This window comes from Microtus oregoni, unplaced genomic scaffold, assembly GCF_018167655.1.
Source record: "Microtus oregoni isolate MIOR12 unplaced genomic scaffold, Mior012 000106F_ref0000393, whole genome shotgun sequence".
Lineage (NCBI taxonomy): Eukaryota > Metazoa > Chordata > Mammalia > Rodentia > Cricetidae > Microtus > Microtus oregoni.
The window spans coordinates 3,000,552-3,024,348 of NW_024544721.1; the positions used below are offsets into that span (position 1 = coordinate 3,000,552).

Genomic DNA, 23,797 nt, shown 5'->3' on the forward strand with positions numbered 1-23,797 from the left:
GAGGGACTGAAAATAAAGCAGAAAACAAACACCAAAGCATGAAATTATAAGGTGCTTATTTTTATTGACATCTTGTTCTTTCTTCTTTATCTTTATAATTGAAATATAATTACATCATTTCTCCTCTTCCCTTTCTTCCCTCCAACCCATCTGATGCTCTCTCTGTCTTTGCTCTCTCTCAAATTTAGAGATTCTTTTATATATGAATGTATGTATTATTCCTAAATAAGTCAATGCAACTTCCTTAAGAAAAACTTTTCTTTCTGAAATTTACAGAAACAAGTGGCTATCTAGATTTATATATCTTGGAAGCACCTACTTATGAAAAGACTGTAAGACTGTACATGCCAAGTTAGGTATGGAAATGATTACATAGACAGGTACAATGAAAGTGAGAGATTCTTCCTGAGGTTTAAGTGTTAAGGTAAAATTACTGCTGCATACAAAACACACTAGGAATAATTTAGTAGTTGATCAGTGAAGGAAAGGGACATATTTTCAAAAACCACAACCCTTTAATACTGGAAGGGTTCGATATGCTAATGGCATGTATAAAAAAAGTGACAAGATTGTTATCATTTGGTCAAAGAAAGACAGACTTATAACACACAGTTTGAAGAGATGAGATCTAAATTATATCAATTAAACTTTGATAGTGCTGTGACAATCTGGTGTGTCGTTATGTGGTACATCTTGAGAAATACAGTTACAATTATTTTAAATCACTGACAGTACATTTTATATCAATTAAATAGGAATTACCAAGAAAAATATTAAATCTGAGCAAGGTTAATAAGAAAATGCTCAATATTTTCATAACTGCCCTCCAAACAGATGGTCTTCTGTAGCGTGTAAGATGATAGCTAGAATCAAAGTAATGTTTCATTATTTCAATATGTATTATAAACTGTATTACATTCTGGAATTACTATACTTTTAGGCTGTAGGAATTTTTTCTTTTGTTTTGATTGATCATTAGATAGTGACATTTAACTACCTTCATTTCTCATTTAGACTTTTTGTGTACATGCATAATTTCTGATAAAGTCTACTCAATGTGTATTTTTTCTTTACTGTATGCTTATTTATAGTAGGCCTACCAATATGAACACTAAGAGGTAATTAGAATGTTTACTAATGACTTACAAATGATGAATGAATCAACTGATTTTTAACTAAGTGTTTTTCATGGCCCTGATGGGAGAAAATATATAGCAGAGTTTCCAGCTCAAAGTGGACCGTTATGTGCCTATAAGGCCTGTTATAAACAGTAAAATTATTTCATAAACCACATAAATAATTATCATTTGTAGAATAGCATATTTGTTTAACTGTGTAAAGATCTGTTGCATTCTTGTGCTATGAAGCAGAGAACTTGAGAATCCAGCAGGTTAAGTAGTGACAACAAGCCAAGTAAAACAATCTGCGTCAGTGTGGATACCAGCTTCTTAGAGTTGGGCCAGGCAATGGAGCTCCTGGTCAAATACTTAAAGCCAAGCTTAAAGCTTGGCTCTCATTAACCCAAAGAGGGGGTGGAGCCAGCCGCCATAGCCACAAGCAGAGGGCCTAGCTCCCACTTTGCATTTTAAGGTTTGGGTCAGGTGGCCAGAAAACCCTACAGGGGCACAGTAAAGCAGGTTTAGACTGAAAATAAAACTCTAAATAGGTTACAATGTGTATAAAAATGTGTGTAGGTGGCTAAGAAAGAAAAGGAAATGTGTATAAAGAGTCATAGGAAAAAATAAAGTCTTTAAAGAGAGAAGAGAACAAGGCAGAAAGAGAGGGGGATGCCCAGAGGCAGCCAGCTAGGTAGCCACCAGCCAGTCAGACAAAGAGTAAGCAGGGAAGTAGGACATACATAATGAAAGAAAGATAAAGAGCACCAAGGCGAAACATAAATGAAGAGAAACAGGTTAAATTAAGTTATAAGAGTTAGTGGGATAAGCATAGGGTAAGACTGAGCATTCATAACAAATAAGAAGTCACTGCATCATGATTTGGGAACTGGCAGTCCAAGAAAAGCTGCTTAATAATATTCATTTTAATAAGACAGTGTGTTAATCAATTTAATACTTATGATGTTTCAATCATATTTGAAACTTTTATAGTTAATGAAAGCTAGTCATAGGCTATCTTTCCAATTATGCAAAGCTTAAAATAGAAAGTAGGAGAGTGGGTCTGACTGAAAAGTCTTAATGGATATAGTTTTAATCTGTAAAATAGAAGGATACTAAACTAGCAAATATCATCGAAACATCTCAGTGAGCAGCCCAGCCAAGTAGTCCAAGTAGTTTACATAGAAAATTAGGAACAACCTTCCTCAAGACCCAGCAATACCATTTTGGGTATATACCCAAAGGATGCTCAATCGTACCACAAGGACATGTGATCAACTGTGTTCATAGCAGCATTGTTTGTCATAGCAAGAACTTGGAAACAACCTAAATGCCCCTCGACTGAAGAATGGATAAGGGAAATGTGATACATTTACACAGCAGAAAAAAATGATGACATTTTGAAATTTGCAGGCAAATGAATGGAGCTAGAAAACATCATATTGAGTGAGGTAACCCAGACCCAGAAAGACAAATATCTTATGTAATCAGTCATAAGTGGCTTTTAGACATAAAGCAAAGAAAACCAGCCTACAATTCACAATCCCAGAGAACCTAGACAAAAGTTAGGACCTAAGAGAGACATATGGATCCAATCTACATGGGAAGTAGAAAAACACAAGTTCTCCTGAGTAAATTTGGAGCATGGGAACATAGGAGAGGGTCCAAGGGTAGGGGAGATGAAAGGAGGGGAACAGAGAATAATGTATAACTCATAAAAAAATGTTAAAAGAATTAATTATATAAATGAAAGCACAGCCCTGAAGCAATTGCAGGCAATTTTACTGACTAGACGTCTTAAAATAGTGATTACAGTCCTTGCAGAAGTACACCTGTGACTACAGAGTTCCATATGCCAATGCAAATGATACAAGGTTATTCCTCATTTGATTCAATTAAAATTCTCTGTAGAATATAAGTCAACTAATAGCTAATATTTGGAAGAGGTGATGAAAGTGTAGTACACAAGACTGAGATCATGCCAAAAGTCCAGAGAGACTAATTTATAAGATTAAAAGGATTAACTATATTCAACGTGGCTAAGTAATGGCTAATGAGGAACACAAGAGCTGTCTACATGTGTCTGAGGAACATGTATGCCAACCAGAGAAGAGATTTACGTAGTGGACACAGGTGAAAACAAAAACTTTGACTAAAATTATAAGGCTGCCTCTTGCACACTAGCATATGAAATGACTTGACTGATACGTACTCAAAACTGGACTATTAAACTGAAGAACACTGAAAACATAAAACGGAACAAAAAATAGGGGATCTGTTTTTAGGGTTTAGACTATCAGCAGGGCTTACAGAAGGTGTGCTTGATATATAGTAAGGAGCATAGAGCTTAGAATGAATGCTGTGCTTCTAGAAGCCAATACCCCTTCCAAATGAGAATGCATCTGCACCGGAGCACCTCATATTTGTGTCATATTGCAAACTGGAGTCATTTTATTTGTTTTTTATTATCTCATGACATGGAATGCTTAGTGGGGTACTGGAATTATCTGAATGTTCAGAGAGGGGTCACCAGTGAAAAACAAAACCTGTTCTCCTGAGGAAAGAAATATTTCAAGCAAATGTTTACTAGAAACAAGGAGTTTTAAAAGGTTAATTGGGTATTTTGCTAAATCCAGTTGATGTTCATTTATAGAATAAATTAATGAATTAATGAACTGTGCTCATGTGGAGGAGAAACAGATACAAATCCCCATCCCTCAACCAGACACTATCTTAAACAGATAAGCACTCACAAATGAAAAATTATTTCTCGCCAATGGAGCCTTCTCCTTAAGAATAAACCATACTTAAGGGAAGGCCCCTTGCCTAGAAGTAGATGGCCATCATAAAATGAATTCAGTGGTGTCTTTGGAGATTCTTTGTCTCATAATGTTTTGTCTTGCTTGGACTTTTTCTTCCCCAACTCATAGGTCTTTTGCAGATATCATGGCTTCCATTTTTGTTTTGTTGTTTTGTTTTGTAGGATTCCTGTATGTACAAATGTGTGTGGCTCTACATCTATATGTGTTTCTTGGGCTTATTCTTTGGTTCATTTTCTTCTGTTTTCTTCTGTTGGTTTTGTTGTACTCCAGTTTGTTTTTTTCTTATTTCAATTTTTTTAATCTTTAGATATCTATTTGTTTTCTAATGAGAAATATAAAGGTGTAGATATAGATGGAAGAGGAGACCAGAAGGACCTCAGAGGAACTTGGGGAGGAGAAACCATAAACAAAATATATTGCATGAAAAAAATCTAATTTCAATAGAGGTAACTATGCTCCTGTGTAAAATATGGTATGTAAAACTTGCATACCCATAATTAAATATTTTTATTTAAGTAATGGAGGTGAAGCCTGACAAGCACATATATTAAATGAATGTTAATATTAAATAAATTTTGTACTTGCTCATCGCACAGGTACAGAATATTTAAGATTTTCCTTCCACTGTTCCTTGCCCTTATATGTCTTTCTATGGCAATCTCTTCAGAAGAGTGCCAGCAGGAATAGTTTAAGGAAGTGAGTAACCCAGGGAGAAAAGTATTGAAGCATTCTCCTTTGGATTCAACTTAAATCATTTTTCTCATAGTGGAAGCTTGATGGTGCTGTTGAAAGGAGAAATAAATCTTCACGTTTTCTAGTATTGTTCTAATGGCAGATATAAAGATTATCTTATGCCATAGAATGCCAGAATGGTTTCCTATCCCTTTCGTTCTCTATCAGTAGAAAACATTCATCACAATAAAGGCAAAAGTACTAGGTATTCATTAGAATAATCTCATTGATGCTTCAGGTTTGAGAGGATGTTGCAATATATCTGAATATAAATGTAAGATCTCCTAACTTTTCTCCAACACCCTGTATTTTAATTGAATGCCACGTAGTCTTTGCCTTATTTACCGCTTAAAAGTCTCTGTATATCTTGACACTTAAATTAACATTTCAAATTTGAATGTTTTTCATTTTTAGCTGTTATTATCAAGACAAATGTTACCATACATTGATACTGTTTACAGTGAAAAATAATACATTTTAAATATAGAGTGTTTTAGCCTTCTACAAATGAATCCTAAAATGACTATAACAAAAGCAATGCAAAACCTAACTAGCATTCATATAAATCAGGTAGAAAGAAAATTTTGACTAAGCGCCAACTGGTGCATAATATTACAATGACTTAAAGAATACATTTACATTTATTTAGTAAAGATTAAAGACAAGTCTGTTTGTACAGTGTCATAAGTCCTGCAGTTTTGTTGAAGATAGCATAAATTTTAACTGTTTTGTAGAATTTAATAGTGATTTGATTGTTTGTAACGAGCAGTCTAACCTCTAGTCTCCAGAGCAGCTTGAGAGATAGCACATAGAAGAGTTCTGCAGTATTTTATGAACTTTGCACTAAGAGCAACATGCCATTGTTTCTAACAGAGTGTCATAACGGGAAGAGAGCCCACCTTCTCCATTAACAAGGGAAAGATTCTGTGACCCTTTGGCTCCTCACATACTTAAATATCACTCTAGCATATAATTTCCCCCATAAAATTTAGCAAAGTATAACTGAAAAATTTAACAGACCCTTTTCAGACCATTAATGGTTCTATAAATACAAGACAAAAGTCATTTACAAAGCCATTTTCTGGCTAAAATCTAGCACTACTTTTTCACTGCCAACATTAGCACCAGTGGATGTTTTTCTTTCCAAAGCCATTTTCACATAAAAATAAAGTTACCTGTAATGACTTAGTGGAATTGCAACATATATCCCAAACAAGTACAAGAGAGAGTAGAGGTTTGATGAAACCAAAACTTCTGTTAACATCTGGGTAGTAGGCCAACTCACACAGTTCTTATCCCAGCTCAAGTATAGTACAGTGAGAACCCTCTCAACATCAGAGAGTTCAATTCAGGTGTTGGTGTCATTGTAAGTCAACACAGGCCATGAACTCATGGAGTCAATGCATGAATAGTCAGAATACTAGTGTTAAGTCCATAAATCCTAATGATTCGTTATATTTACTAGCTTAATAAAATTGGAAGTTGTTTTTCACTGGTGGTTATAGTGCAGTACCAAGGGCGCTTGATGCTTTCTGTACTCTTGGTGTGCTCTTTACATCTACAAAGAGTCCTGAGAATTTAGAGTTCAAGTTGAAACAATCAGAACTGACCTTGTCTTTCCTGTATTCACTTTCTGATACCTACAAATGCATGCCTAGGGATGTCTAGCAAATTTTACTTTCTTTTAATTTTAGGAATTTAAATTTTCTACTCTGAAACTCAGATTTTAAGTAGCAGTATGTGTAAACAATTACCTCTTGCTATACAGAATATTTGGCTTTCACTATAATGGATGAAGGTATTATTATAGAAACATCCATTTGTTGATCATTTGTCATATGTCATGCACCCGGTAATTACTTTACATGCATTATCTCATTATTTGTAATTATGTGCCTATGAGGAATTCTTCTCTTTAAAAAACCCTTTACTCTATTTGAAGTAACAAATCATGAAGGTTTGAATTGGTTTGTTTCTTAGGATAATTTGAAAATCAGTGTTTTACTTACAAACTATATTAGTCATTTTTCAAAGTAAATGTGTTTCCCTTTTTCTAAAAAAACTGATTAGTTTAGAATATCTGTTAAATCAGCTAGATAACACTTTAATTCAGGTAGATATCTCTGAAGTTAACATTTATATATCTAAATTTTAAGGATTTATAAATAATGTCAATAGTAAGATGTGAGTGAAATTTTCATCATCATTAGATCAATTTTCTTTATGCTTTTATATGAAAAACTATTCTATTTCAGGTAGCAGGATCTTTACTGTTTATTAAAGAAGATCCCAGAGCCCTGTTGAAGTGGCACTCATTTGTGAGTCTGCTGTTATCCTAGCAGTAATCTTTGATCAAATTTTTCATTATTTCCCCTGGGAGCTGCAGAAATGCAGCAGTGTCAAACTTGCTTCTTTATGGCAAACTCAACTTACTGAGAAAGAATTTGTTCCACAGTGCAGATTGATGCCAACTTTTGCAAATGACAATTTTTGCTCTCTCGCCTCCTCTGGTGTATAGTTAACTTAGAGCTGTGTAACACAGAAAAATCGTGCAAAACCAAACAGATTGCAGAAGTCTAGCATCTCGGATGGTATGCAGATTTGTTGCTTTTCCTGAAGGGATCATTTTTACTGGGAAGCAATAAAGGCAGTCTCCTGAGTAATATATTGTCTAGGGAGTCAAGAGCCCTGGCATCTAGTCCAGGCCTTGACACGAGCTATGGGACTTTCTGGCAAGCAACTTTATCTCTGGGGGCTATGATTTCTCCAGGTAGAAAAGGGATGACAATATCTTCTACAAACCTGTTGTAAGGAAAAACCCGAAAAGGTTTTGTTCCCTTCATAAATGCATGCTATGCATCCAAAGTAGTATTCTCAAATGTACATATATGTTCTCTACCTAGTGACATATACAATGATAAATATTTGTCCTTTTATTTAATGGTTGTAGTCCAACAAGAGGAATAGATGAATATAAATTGCTTACAAATATTGTGTATAGGAACTGAGTGTATTTTTATTCTCTAATGTATACATTTTATGATTGCTATAGTCTTAAAGAGGATGTGGGAAAAAAAGGAAATTTCCCACTATCCAGCACCTGTCATTGCAATGCAAAATGATCCTTCACGAACTCATGGTCAAGGAAAAGGATTGTAGCTTGCACCTAATGTGTTAGCAACCATTTTTTTATACCATTCTCCTGTTCTTTGCTCTCAGAAACTTCTCTTTTTTTCTCCAAGAATTTGACAGCTGCCTAGTCAGGAAGTTTAACTGGTCCTATTGTCATAGCTTGATCTTCTCCTTTGATTTCTAATATAGCATGCATGTCATGATTATCTCTAAAACCATGCTCCTCTGAATGGCATGATACAATGAGACTGATTGATGGTTTCATTCATGGGGTTTAAATTAGTGTATTTTTGCACTGTATGTACCATGTTCCCAGAAAAATAGTGAACTTGATGAGATGAAAGAAAATAACCAATATTATCTTGCTTAGTTGAAGTATGTTGTCCTTAATTCTGTAAGAACTGCATTCTGGTTAACTGATTAGGATTATCATCAAGTACCTTTTCTTTGCCTGGTTCTGTTGCATAAAATATATCTCAATGCAGCTGATCACATCACTTTAACAAGCAGTAATCAGAGTGCCATGAATGCATGCTGCCATCAAGCTCTGGTTTCTACTCATGTAGTCAAAGATCATATCCTAAGAATGGTACTGCCCACAGTGGTCAAGACCTGTCACCTTCACTAATTCAATCAAAATAATCCCCACAGGTCATTCTAGGAACCCATCTCATAGGTGAGTTTTAATTCTGTCAATGATCACTAACTAACCATCACAAAAATAGTGTATTTCATCTCAGCTTGGAAAACAGTTGAAACTATGACTCCAGACAACAACCAAAAAGCTAAAAGAGTGGAATTTCTTATGATTCCTGGAAAACGTTGTTCTAATGTAAACTGGTTCCAAAAAAAAAAAAAAGGGTAATTAGTTCTTCCTGTTGATATTTAGCTTAGTGGTAAGTTAGAACTCTTCTGAACAACTGTCTTATAAATAACCACAAGAAAAAGAACATAGAATTTAGACTGAACTAAGAGTAAAATTTCAAGGGTCTATGACTAAAGAGTTCTTCAGAAAAAAGACCAAACAACTACCTGGAAACTCAGCATCAAATAATCTGCAAGCCAATCTAAAGGAAATAAATGACATTATTATCTAAATACTGGAATGAATCACTTGTATTTTAATAAAGTTACATCTCAAATATATGGAGATTTCATAAAGCAAATACTCAAATGCTTGCCACCGTTTTTAACTCAGCTCTTTCAAAATCTGCCATGTTATCACAGATCTTTTAGATTTACTTACAGAAATAAAAGAAAACAGGTCAAATTAAAACATTTAATGCACCTCCATCACATCGCCTTCATTTTTCTCCAGACATAGCCAGAATCTTAGAAAAATATAACATTGTTTGTATTATAGCATAAATGCTACATATATGCATATAATATTTATTATGTTATATATATATATGTGTGTGTGTTATAAATAACATATATTATATAGATGACAGCATACACATAGTTTTTCATTAAACGCATATACCTTAATTTTATTTCATCTAATTATCACAGTTTCTGTCTTATAACTTGGGTATGTGAGATTTTGTTCCTCAGTTAATTTCTAATAGTGTGTTGGGTAAAAATACTGATATACCATTACTGCTAGACAGTTAAACTGTTCTCAAAATTTTATTTTTCAAACATTTATTAAGTAAACATTTTTGTGGAAATTTGTTGTGTATACTAGAGGGACATTTTTAAAGTAGACATGTAGAAGAGGAACTTAGGGGTCAAACAGCATAATTTCTCCAGATTTGTAAGACATTGTTAAATTGTTCTTTAGAGAGAATAATATTATATTCTAACAAGCACATTATAAAATTCATAATTCTTATTAAAATTTGGCATATTTTTTTGAATGTGTACATTTATAGGTCTTGACTGATTTAACTTACAGTTTACTGATTGCTTATGAAGCCAAATGCTTTCCCATGCATTGATTATAATAAGATAGAAAATTATTTATTCACAACTTTTGTGAATGTTAAAGGCAGACAGCATTCACTAGGAAGATACAAAAGTCCTACTAAGTAAAATTTTGCATTTCTCCATGTGTCAGTATATGAGAGAAGAAAAAGCTATGAACAACAACAAAAAAATGCAGTAGACATGCAGCAAGCCTTGAGTGCTTAGATTTGTAAAAATATTCTAATCTGGAGTACCTAGAGGAGCCTTCCTATCATTTCTGCCAAACAAATTACTCTAAGATTTTGTAAGACAAGATAGGACTGTTTTGTTCCTTTTGAAGAAGTTAAAAATCAAAGGTTCTTTGTTTTATTTTTTTCATTATAACTACCAAAAAAAAAAAAGCTTCTGGAAGCTTCTGGGAGCAGGAATTGGAATGGGAACGATATGGATGAAAACAAATCACCATGGGAATTCGACAAAGTTAATTCTTCTTAGTCATCCTCTTTACCCTCATTTTCCAGTTCTTGTTTTTTCACTCTGACAACCTTCTTATTCACTAGCATCTTTCTCTTACTCATCATCCAATGCTCCATCATTATAACCTTCATTTTCCTCCTCTCTAATCTGTAACATGAACGGGTGCCTGCTTGTTGTTGGGGTTTTTGTCCTGCCCGGTACCCCACAATTGTTTAGCCCCAAAGAAAATCACACATAGGTCTCCATAAATTATAAGCTGATTGGCCCATTAGCTCTAGCCTCTCACTGGCTAACTCTCACATCTTGATTAACCCATTTTTATGATTTATGTTAACCATGTGGCTCAGTACCTTTTTCAGTGGGGCAGATCACGTCCTGCTGCTTCGGTGGTCTGGGCAGGAGTGGGCGGAATCAGCTTCCTCCTTCCCAGAATTCTCCTGTTCTCATCGCATCATTTCTACTTCCTCTCTGGTTTTCCCGCCTATACTTCCTGCCTGGCCAATCAGCGTTTATTTTAAACATGATTGACAGATTACAGACAATCTCCCACACTAGTCATGTCCTCTTCCCCCCCCCCCCCTTTATTCTCCTCATTGTCTATTTTCTCCTCTTCCATTAGCTGGGTATATTCATACTTCTCCTCCTCGTCTTCCTCACTGTAATCCTCCAGGTATAATCTGATATTGATGTCAGAGTCAGGGGCCTCTTTGTTATCCCCATTTAGCCTTTGTGGTATATGACCTGGGAAAGAACCTATAACAAGTTTTCTTCATAGTCATTCAGTTGCTAACCCCACAGTAAAATAGGTCTAAGCTCTTGAAATTCTCCAACTTCATCAGGGATTCTTTTGTGCTGAAGTCTTTTATTTTGTTGCCACTTAAATTTCCATCCTTAAAGTTTCAACTTTTTTTTTTTCTGCCAGTACTCCCAGGTCCTCTGAGATTCTGTTATCACTTCATTCAAGTTTCTCAAGTTTAACTTTGGTTAAATTCACAATGGGGAGGGGAAAGAGAGGAAGATCTATGTTGATGTTACTTAAGAATTCCATTTTTTCAAACTCATCTGTGAGGCCTTTGATTTGGCCTTTAATTTACCAACAGTTGTCCAGACAAATTCTTTCACCGCAGAGGGCGTCTTCTCACACTGTTCTTAATGAATTGCTTGTACACTTCCATTTCTCACTCTTTCTCTTTAAAGAGGATCCTGTGCCAGTAAAATTCAATCAATAAGCCCATGGCTATCAGTTTTAGGATTTGGAAGACTCAACCAGCTTCACTGGGTTCTTCTTCGGTGGCGCACGCCTTTAATCCCAGCACTCGGGAGGCAGAGGCAGGTGGATCTCTGTGAGTTTGAGACCAGCCTGGTCTACAGAGCTAGTCCCAGGACAGGCTCCAAAGCCACAGAGAAACCCTGTCTCGAAAAAGAAAAAAAAAAATTTGTATAGAAGACCTAAGAGCAGATATCTCTATCCTGATTTTAATAGTGAAAAAGATATAATATAAAATCATTAACATGATTGTTTCATGCAGATTTTAGTAAAGATCACTTAAAAAATCTGTGTTTACAGTGTTCTTTCCGAGAGGTTTACTATTTCTTTTAAGAATTATTGCTTGAAATTAATGTGCAGTTTTCTTTTTTAAGTTGCCCCTGTCAAATTTTTATATCATTACAAGTCTCATTAAATAAACAAGTAGTTTTCCTTCTTATTTTAATTTTGGATTTTGTTCATTCATTGAAAAATGTATTGAAAGCCTGATAAACTTTACATAGTTTACATATTGTATACGTGTGTGTATGCTGTATCATTTTAGACATTTTTATGTATTGAAATGGAAAGTTGAATCATTTTAAATTTTGGTGTCCTTCATAGTTCAACTCCTCTGTAAAAATAAGGAGGTGCAATCCAAGCAAGGTAACTATACTATATGTACTTGCATAATCTCAAACTTTCTTTATGACCCTACATTTCTACTCATACTGTATTAATTCACTTTATACAAAAATATTTACAGGAAATTTGACTTTATTGTGTCAGGATATCTAGAAATGATTATTGCTAAATAAATTTTATACCTTTATTTTATTTTGAATATTCCTGATAAAATATTTTTATACTAACTCTCAAGTGTAAATCTGAAAGTCACACTGATTAAGTAACTCACAATGGAAGAAATAAGTAATAATGCCAAATAGAATTAATTGGAGATTGTTAGGCCTCTCTGTTTTCTCAGTGCATATTCAGAGATTTAGAGAAATCTAATCCCTTTACTGTAATGGCATTTCATTTGTATTTTAATAAATAAAGCTTGCCTGGAGATCAGAAAGTAAAACAGTCCCACTGGTCAGCCTTACAAACCTGGCAGTGGTAACACACACCTTTAATCCCAGTAGCCACACGAGTTTGCCATAGAAACCATGCAGTGTATGCCTTTAATCCCAGGGTGCACGCCTTTAATCTTAGTCCTAGAGAGGATTATAAAATGGGAGGAGACAGCTATCAGACACAGTCTCATTCTGAGATTTCTGGAGGCAGAATCACCATTTCCATTTCAGACTGACGTAGAGATAAGTGCCAGTGGCTATAAATAGCTCCTTTGTGTTTTGCTAAATCATATATGGTAAATTAGGTTAGAATAGAAAGGCTAACTTGCTTTATTCTAATTACATTTTAATGGATAGTAAGAATTTGTTTTGATTGATTGGAAGCTCCATGACTGAACATAGAGGGTCCTGATCCATTCTAGACAATAGTCTATACCACTGAACAAATGATAGCAGTTTTTAGACTATCACATCCTTATTCATGAAGCACAGGGAACTCATGAAAATTTTATACATGTCAAATGTCATCAACCAGTGTCAGTTTTTTTTCTCGCATTGGTTTCTTTCATTGTTTCTAGAATCTTACCTTCCTGGTGGATGATGAGCCATAAGGTATTTTCTGGTTCTAAATTTAAAGCTACCACATGTCAGTGATGAAACTCTGCCAAATAGTGTGTTCTATGGATTTGCACATGTAGCTTTCAGAACTTATGAACGCTTCTTAATGATTTAATTTGCTTTGAGCCTATAATTCCATAGCTCAATATGCAAGATATTCCTGTTAGATATTAAATCTGCATCTTAAAAGATTATTACTCATCGCAAGAAAAGAAAAAGTGTAAATAAATAATTGTGAAACAAAATTGCATTCCTTGGGGACTCACAAGAGAATTTGTCCACAATAAGATTTCCCTGAGTTTCTCAAATATAAAATCAATTGTATTGTAGGTAACTCTGAGGCATAAATGTTCTTATTTAGTGTAAAATGATTTTCTCTAAATTAATTAGGTCCCTTGGTGCTTGGGCTGCTGAAGACAAATATTTAAAAAAATGTAATCATGCAAATGGTTTTAAGTAGTTCATTATATATCATGTTTGAGAATAAAGATTTGGAGTACTAGGTTTTTAAAATTTCTAAAATGAGAGCTCATATTATATATCATGATAGTAGAATTTTCCTTACTTTGTCACCATTTCAGAATACCTTCTTAGCCTTGGAGGAACCAACCTGAAACTCCATCTGATGTTTCATATATTTTCACCAAGATGCTTTCCTGTTGCTTCCAGTCTCATTTTACTGATCACTGAGCAACTAACTCTTCTCATTGTTGAATACCATAGTGACAAAATATGAGATCAATAGCTAAGACTGAGCCTTCTAGTTTTCCAGTTGTGTTTCTACTATAATTTGAGTATCCTCAAAGAAGGAGAGGAGGGCGTGGGGAGTGGGGGGAGGGGGAGGGAAAAGGGAGGTGGGGAGGAGGCAGAAATTTTTTAATAAAAAAATAAAATAAAACAAAAAAAAGAAGCCATGCATATGGAACTTTCAGTTTGTGACTAGAGTCTATATGGTTTAAAGCAAGAGCATTCTGTTTATGGAAAAGCTTATTATCTGCCCTGTTAGAGTGATGAACTCATTAGTACTTGAATGTTCAGAAAGGCCCTTCATGTTACCTGTAAGGAGCTAGCAAAGATTTTTTTCTGGCAAAATAAACATTCAACAAGTATTTGCTGGATTAGTAAATTGCTATACATTCTTCCAAATATTGGTGCCAGTTCCTCAGTTTATTCAGGACTTATGTGTCATAATCAGAGTGAACAACAATACCTTCATTCACCTCTAAGTGACACAGGATAACATTGAGCAGGGGTTGGCAGACAAGAACCCTCAGCTAAATGTGACGGAGTCTTTGTTTCTGAATGGTTCACAAGCTAAGGATTGCTTTTGATCTTTTTAAATTGTTAAAATAAAAATAAATCAGAGGAAACTCTTTTGTGAAACGTGAAAATTATATACAGTTTCCGTGTTCATGAAAAACAAATTGACTGCAGCATGGCCACATTCATTCACTTAAATGAGCCTTTTATGCCATGAAGGGATAAAACATTTACTATCTGGCTCTTTCAAAAAAAAAAAAAGAAAAGAAAAAAAAAGGAATGTTTTTCAACCCCTGACCTATTAGACTGATGAAATGGTTTTCGTAAAGATCTGCTAGGGGAAACAGTGCAGCTACTTCATTCTAAATGGGCTATTCTACCTGAGCAATTTGCTTTCAGGTCTCATGATATTAACAGGTGCTAATGTACAAGAATAGAATAATAACTCCTGCCAAAATTGTCCATACTCAGAGAAAACTGCAGACATATCTGATGCCAGATGTTTAAGGAAAAAGAACTGAAACGAAACTGCAGAAAGCATTAGGGGAAAACCAGAGAAACAATATAAGAGCTGTACCAAAGATTTGGCAAGAAGCTCAAGGAAAAAAAACTCTCTGTGTTTAATTTAGTATATAATTCCTGGGAAGGGTTTTTAAGACACCTTCAATGAATCTCAGTTCCCATAAAACAGTTTTCTACTCCAGGACAAGAACGTTCACTTCCTCAAAATTAGCATAATATCAACCAGAGAAAGGAAATCTTATCAACACTGAATTATATAGAATTTGTTGACAACTTTTTGCAATTATGTTATGAAGTTATGGGAATATATTTACATGCAGAAGAGATTAGTATGTAAGTCATGGGTAGAGGAGGGTTTTATCAGACTTTTAATCAAAGAAAGAAAATAGAGATTTCAGTACCATAGTCCCTTTTAGGTATAAAAGCTTCCAATGTGGTCTGTTTTAAAATAATACAAATGGAAGTGAAGTTTAACTAATAGAGTTCATTTAACTAACGAAGACAATGAAACTAGATATTTCACCCCCTGAATGGGATTACATTTGGTGGTTATCTAGTTAATTTGATTCATTGGGATTTGTAAATTGGATCATTCAGAGTCCAAAGTGAAATGGTGATTTAAATGCAGCCCAATGGCCTCTAGAGAAATAATCAATTCCTTAGAATTCATCTGAAGAATTAAGTTTTATCCTAATTACTCACCTGGAGAATTAACTAGAATTTTGAAGCAGTTGACTGGGGGAAAAAAAAGTAAAACCTGGGCTTTCCATTTAGACAAAACCTCCAGAGAAAACCTTTGGGAACATTTGAGCCCATTAACAACAGGCCTGACGCCTATTTTCATGATAAAAAATGTATTCAATTATGTGGCTTGGTGGAGTTAACAGATCTATTTACTTGTAACTTAGTATTTATGAAACTCTACCATGTATCAAATACTCATGAAATAATTAAGTACACCAATGTAACATGCAAACAACAAAATAGGTTGTATGCCTTCCTGGAGTTTACATTATTTATTGCAGTGTGATTTTTGTGGGGAGAAGTCGTGCATGCACATGTTTATGAATGCTTGCATGTATGTGGTTCATATCGGTGGGGGTGGGTATGTATATATATGTAAATGACCACATGCAGAGGTCCAAAGTTGGTCTCAGATGTCTTCCTCAAGTACGCTACAGTCATTTATTTATTTGTTCGTTTATTTCTTTGTTTGCTTGTATATGGGTCAGGGCCTATCTCTGAAACTGAAGTTCATGAACATCCGCTAATATAGATTGAATGCTTGCTTGGGAATGCCCTGTCTCTGCTTCTGGAGTACTGGTGTTACAGACACCTTGCCAATTCAGCTCTTATGTAAATCCTGCATATCCAAACTCTGCAGTCCAGACTTGCTAGCAAGTGCTTTATCCAGTGAGCTATCTTGGAGCCTGGACTGTGAAATGCTTTTATAACTTGGTATGGTGGCATATGTCTTTATTCCCAGCACACAGAAGGAAGAGGCAGGTGGATCTCTGTGAATTCAAAGTCAGCGAGTCTATATTATAAAATACTTTCATTGTTTTATCGTTATTTTAAACTGATATATAAAAGGCAATCAGTGAGATACCATGGTATATTTTAATACATATATAATTGTATAATTTATAAACCATAATATACTTATAATGTCCTTATACATTTATTATTTCTTTATTGATAAAAATTTGGTGTCATTTTCCATACACTTTTAAAAACTATACAGTATTGTTTTCCATTGTTACCCTATTGCATAACATTATAATATACTGTCTTAGTTCTATGGGGATATAACGCAAAACCTACTCATCAGCCTTTTCCCATCCTCCCCTACTTCCCTCAGCATCAATTCTTCTAGCAACGTCTATGGCATCAACGTCATATTCCGCAGATCATAGAGACTTGTCTTTTATGGGTGGCTTATTTTATTTACCATAAAAATCTCTATTTCCTACTATTGCTGTCACAAATGACAGGATTTCATCTTTCTTTTCGCCAAATAGCAATCTGTTCTGCAACAGCTGATAGACACTGGTTGTTAAAGCTCACAATTTTATGAGGTAGGCACCAGCAGTAATTACCATAAAAATAATTTCAGGCAGGGGCACATCTGTATAAGAAAACAAAGTAGTCAAAGAAAATCTAAAATGAGTGACACTACTTCAGATAATACAGAAACATCAGGGCTTAATAATATAGTGGCTTTGAACTGAAAACTAAATGCTTGGAAAAAGTTGGCATGGGAATATGATTGAGGAGTTCCACCAAATATGTAAAATCAGTCATGATATGTAAGCAAATTTCATTCACTAGACAACGTTATCATGCTAACCATCCAAGCTCAAGTTTGGATTTCAATCAATAATCTGAAAAAAATGTGAAGTTTAACTATGATGTCTGTTTATTATTATCATTATTTTAATACTTTATAGGAGTTAAGAGAATTTTTTATAAATAATAGCATTTTAATATCATATGATAGGGGTATTTTATCTGTTTTGTAAGGACAAAATCAAAGGCTCAATGAAACTAAATAGCAAATGTAAATCCACCTAGAGAATTGTCTCATGATTATGGAGAGAGAAACTGGAAGCCAGATTTTTCATTCCAAATATGAAAATTGTATTCCATCTTAAGTCATATCTATAAATTGTAAGAGTCTTGTATTAATTACACAGACAATATAAAACATTTATTATTTTCTACTTTAGTTTTAATCTGAGAAATCATAATGCTTATGATCAAAGTAGAGGATATGTTATACAAAATTACCCAGGTATTGTTTCTATACCCTCTTCTCCCTACTTCTCCCACTTCCCCTCCTTTCCCTCTCCACCCACTTTCTAGAAACTGAACTGAGGCAGATGCTAAGCATGCATTTGGACCACATTGTGTATGCTCATCTCTCTTACTGGTTTATTTATTATGGCAAGATAATTCTTTCAACATAAAAATTGTCATAGTGTAAAATATTAAGTAGACATTTGTTTAATTAGCTTTTGTTTGTATTTGTAGTCAACTGTTACAGCACCAATACTAGCATCCCCATCTGCACTGGATGGAGCTTGTAAGATATTCATTTACTTTATGTCCATAGTAAAGTAGTCTACATAATTTTATTTGAAGAAAATGCACCGGGCTATGGTTGATAGGATTTTCATTTTCAGCTCACATATGTAAAGCATTTTCAACATCACACAAGCTTTAGCTAACAAAGTCAGCAATTTATGACAAGCAAACAGTTCTGCTTACCTTTCATTTGTCAAATATTGATGAAAAACATCTATATTGCTTGTTCCATCCGTTAATTGTACATTTTCTTCCCAGCCGAACTGACAAGCTACAGTCTGTCCACTCATATTAGTCTGGATGACTATGTTGCCAATAAAAACGTTCAACTCCTTTACATGTGACATAAAATAATACAAAAAAATCTTTATAAAACAATACTTGAAATATTAGTTATGTTTAACATATATACCACATTTTAGATGAACTATTGAGCATAAAGTTCAAACACATCAATTTCATGATCTCAAGATGGTAATTTGTTTACTTTAAAGTGAGTGAATATTAACTATCTCCAAGGAACATTTTCCTCCTTCCCTATTTATTTATTTCATTGGAGCTCTTTCTGTCTCATCTAGGGAGACCTCCAACTTATTATCCTCTTGAGATAAAATGAGAGGTAGTGAGAAGAAAGAGAACTGGAGAAAGGGAGGGAAAGAGAGAAGGGGGAAAGAGGGAGGAGAAAGAGATCAGTTTTAGGCTTTTCATCGGTTATTAGTGATCAGAAGAAATGAAATGGAAATAAGTACACACTTAAAGGCTACTAGAATCACATTAATTATTTAAGCAATGATAATGTATAATGTTTAACATGTATTAAATTTAAAATTATTTAAAGAAAACTCAAAAATTTCAAAAAAACCTGGAGAATATAAAGTTCTTCATGTTTGTTTGCTATGCTTAACTCATTAGCAGAATGAATCGTGGAATTTTTTTATGTTGAAAACACTCCAGCTATAAACATTACTTAGAGCACTGAATTTTATCATTCGTAATGAACTAAGAGACTATGGACTTCTTATAAATGATATGAGCAGCTCATCACTAGGTCTAGTGTATAACAGTTGTTCAGCTATCAATTGATTTGTAAGTCATCAGTTCCACAGTTGTAATTTTTTTTTATTTTTGAATCCAAACATGGACTGAAGAACTGAAATAGTTTTAGGAACTTACACAAGTTAATGGCAGAAGAGGAATAAGATCTTTTATAATTTGAATTCAAATTCAGTCATGAACCTTCCTTCTGTATTACTGTTTATTATACTTTATTGTTCTTCCTCCTTTAGTTCTAACTTATGACTTGTATTGAGAGGATATAAGACTTTTATGATTTTATCCCATCATAAAACTTCAACTTAAGAACAAAGCATTAATAATATACCAAAACATAAATACTTGCCTTTCAAATTTGGAACTTATATTTCCCCAAACAGATCGGTTTGCATTTACTCTCCTTTTTGTAGGTCAAATCTCCAAAATGAGGACTGGAGCTACTGCTTAACTTAGTGGGCTAAGCCATTAACGTGCTTTTGAACATCATTGAATAGAAAAATATTATCTCAATAAGTTATCAAGTCAAATTTCCTCCCCTATTATTACTCGTTTTCTGTTCTCATGAGATATTGCATAGTACTTGTAAAGTTGTATTTTCTTAATATTTTGAGGGTAAGGTTTCATTGAAGTTTGTTGGGTAGAATTCAGTTTTCTTATTTGAATCTTGACTTCAAATGAGCAACTGTTTTTTTTTTCAGTATACATATATTCAATTATAGTAGAGGTTTGCTAAATTATGTAGCTCAAAATTACCTGTTCTGACCTGGGTAACTGGCACAGTGAACAAAGTGGTCATTGTATAATCATGAGGATTTGAGTTCAAATCCCCAAAACATATTAATGTTGAGTGAGCATAGCAGACCTACTGATAATTCCAGAACTCAGGATGTAGAGACAAAGGATTCCTGGAGCAAAGCCTGACTCGCTATATCTGCAATGCCTGGGTTCAAGTAAAAGACTACTTCAATGCTTCAGTATAGAAGACGGAGAGCCTGGGACCTTCACAGACGTGTGTGAGTGCAGATGCATGCACACACATGCACACTCACGCACACACACACACACACACACACACACACACACACAACACACACATAAAAGTAAAAAATTAAAAGTCCATAGATGACTAATGATAACCTGTCATATGAGAACACTTGAAGATATCTCAGTTTGTTTTCCAAGAACTTTTCTTCAATTTTTTACTTTAGTACTTGTGTTCAGTGTACTTACCAACCTTCATTGAGTTGTTAGTAAATTTTCAACACATTATTGTGCGCAGGTTGTTAGTGCTGGTGATTTACATATCCTCAAAGCAGATTAGTGCTCCAGCAATAGCAGGAACCTTCCCTGGAGGTTTTCAGGAGGCAGGTTGTAACCTTCACTATACTTTTCAGTCTATTCAAATATACCTCTTCTTTTAATAAACAGAAAAACACATGCTCCTGAATGCTATTGGGTGTTATTTTCTGTAGCTTCCGTTTGAAAGTATATTTTCAAATTTTATTGTGACTATAAGCATACATTTCCAAGATACATACCATATAAAGCAACTGTAGAGATGTTGAAATTGTCCCTTCAAAGCTAATGTCTATGGTTGGTAATCAATCATTGCTCTGTTACATGCCAAAATAAGACAGAGAAAAATAAAATAACCAATTCTCTATTTAATAAGAAAATATTTGTGGTACTGCAAACATGTGGTATATATGTATACACATAGTCAAAGTACCTACACATATAAAATTAAGAATAAAATATTTAGCCGGGCTGTGGTGGTACACGCCTTTAATCCCAGCACTCGGGAGGCAGAGGCAGGTGGATCTCTGTGAGTTCGAGGCCAGCCTGGTCTACAAGAGCTAGTTCCAGGACAGGAACCAAAAAAAGTTACGGAGAGACCCTGTCTCAAAAATCCAAAAAAAAAAGAAAAAAAAAAGAATGAAATATTTGAAACTCATTTGGCTAAATCAATGTTTCTCACAATAATTGCTTAAACAAAAGTTAAATAATAATTGTTCAATTATTTAAATTCTTATTAGAGAATACTAACAATCTATTCTTTCATAATAAAAAAAAATGTTTCAGTTTGCCAACACTGCTTTTTAGGGAAATAAAAAGAATTTTGCTCTTAAAGTGCAAAGGAAAAAATTGTATTATCTCCCAACTTTCTCTTCTAAACTGACCTGCTGTTTGTGTTTTCTAAGTAAACCAACCACTGTCCTTATGGCCATCTAAAAATCTGAAAATACTTTGATTACAGTTAATAATTGTACTATTATAATGTCTTACATTGATTTTCATTTACTGTTTCAATATGGATATACAATATTGTTCCCATTGTGCTCTTGGGGAAACAGTGAAGACACCTATGGTTTTACTATTGATGATCAGACTATAAACTTTGTTGTAAATCACATATCTTAATTTTTATTGAATTATTCTTAAAAACCTGCACTGCTAAACAATTCTGTGCCTCATGTGTCTATTGATAGATGAATTACTAGATATAAAGTCTCAAGGCTTTGTGACAAGAGACATATCTAGGCAATTAGAGCCCTAGGAAATAACTTTTGATACAGGTACTAATTCTTATAGATATGTGTTATATTTTAAAATATTATTTTACTATTTATATATTATACTATTTATATTATTAAACTATTATTTAGTTTTAGCTAAGAAATATTTTAACAAAAACATTTTGTATTGTATTATCCACTTCTGGATTAAGTTTGTTGAGCTGTTGGAGCTGGCCAAGGTTCGCACACTTAATCTGGTTACAGTGTTGCCTGCCCATTAGGTAGGATGTATTGATTTTTTTTCAAGTTGGATAATACAGTGACTCAGAATCTTTAGCCTCTCATTTAATCAACCTCAAATAAATACCAAACTGAAATGATTTCTCAGTTTATCAAATAATATCACTCAAGTAAAGACTATCATTTATCACTGTGACAAATCCAGGCCTCTGAATGAAGGTAAGTACAAATTAGCGAGTGAGGGGTTTTGATGGAAATGTATAAAAACACCATTTTGCCATTCAACTAAATACCCAATATTAATACTAATTATTTAATTATACTAATTAATTAATATTAATGCCTGTTAATAAAGTACAGATATGGTTAAGCAGAATCATTATTGGTATTATGAATTATGTTTATGATTATTGCAGAATAAGTTATTAAAAATGGTGATTACTATTAAAATTAAATAGTAATATATTTATCATTTTCACTATGAAATGCATAGTATGTTTTAAAACAAAATTTCTGCAGCAATAAAATTTGGACAAAATGTCAAAAACCTTCACAAAAGCAATCATTTTCTAGTCAGTCTTCCCATATGAGTATCCATCCCTATTTGCCTCAAGTTCTTAACTTCTAGGAAAGTCAGTTTATTCTTTAGTTTTCCTCACAGAACAGCTAAAGGGGATGCAAGAAACTTTGGAGATGAGACTGTTGCAATGCAGAAAGTATAAGATATACTATAAAATACATTTACAAAGCCTCTTTCTCCATTACTCTGCTTAGAACAGGAGAGGCTCAATGTTTTGGAGCTCTGTCTTCCTAATGATAAAACAATTTATACAAAAGTAAAGCATTACATGTACTATAATTAGTCAATCCACTAATGCCCAAAAAGTACTTTGAAAACATCTGTTTGTTTTTATCCACAAGTCAGATATCTAACAATGCTATATCATTGCATATATTCAAAGAGAATGAAAAATGTCATGTTATGCAATCAACTATGTATTGCATGATCTCCATTAATACATTTGAGTTGGTTTCACCATGTTTGCCATCATTATTGGTCTTATGCTTACCTCTTTTCTTCTTTTGGACTTCATGTAAATGTATCTTGATGACAAGAAAGGATAATTTAAATTAAATGTAGTGTTTTCTTGATATAGATTGGTTTTCTGGAAATAGAATTATTCTGTAAATATCTAACTCACTTTGAATTATGTAATGAATTTTGTGAAGATTTATTAAAGAAAAGATTTCAATTAAATTATTACAACCTGCAGAACTGTCTCTAGGCATGGTAGTATAATTAAATTACTGCTGTTATATCTTGTTTTTATATTACATGAGATTGATAAATATGTTTATTGGATTGTCCAATTTGGCATATTAAACTTATTAAGGAGCTCCTTCATTTCTAAATGTGTAGTTTTACATTTGAGAGTGAGCATGGATATATTACTCACTTTGGTATACGGCATTATTCTTTCTGAAAAGTTTTTTCAGTCTATTTAAAACAAATCTTAGGTGCTTATAGTGGAGCACTCCAAAATGTGTTTAGAGCACTTTTGTAGAAAATTTCAACACACATATATTAATAGACACAGACACATACACGTGAACACACACACACACACACATGCACATACCTTGGGTGGGTGGCTGGGAGTAATAAAAACAACACACTTATATACATTGATTTTAACTTAGAAAGTTAATTATTATTGGGTGTCTTATTGATGTCCATTGCATACAAGTTTATCAGACTACAGGACATGTTCCTTAATAAGGAAATCTCTTTTAATGAACATTTTCCTTTAATGATTTGAACTTAAAAATTTGTGTGTATATGTATCTATTATTATCACAAGAAACAGGTATTTTATGGAACCTATTTTAGATAATGCAGGTCTAGCTATATTTCTTTCAGTATTATGTTAAATTGAAATTTTAATAATAATAGCTATATTTGGGAAATATGAACAAGTGTAGGAGACAT

The 23,797-nt window shown here is 33.7% G+C and overlaps 1 pseudogene; it reads right to left on the reverse strand.

Annotated features, from left to right (window-relative positions):
- Nucleotides 1–10,203: 10,203 nt before the first annotated feature.
- LOC121443421 lies at nt 10,204–18,288 on the reverse strand (annotated as a pseudogene).
- Between the last annotated feature and the right edge of the window lie 5,509 nt (nt 18,289–23,797).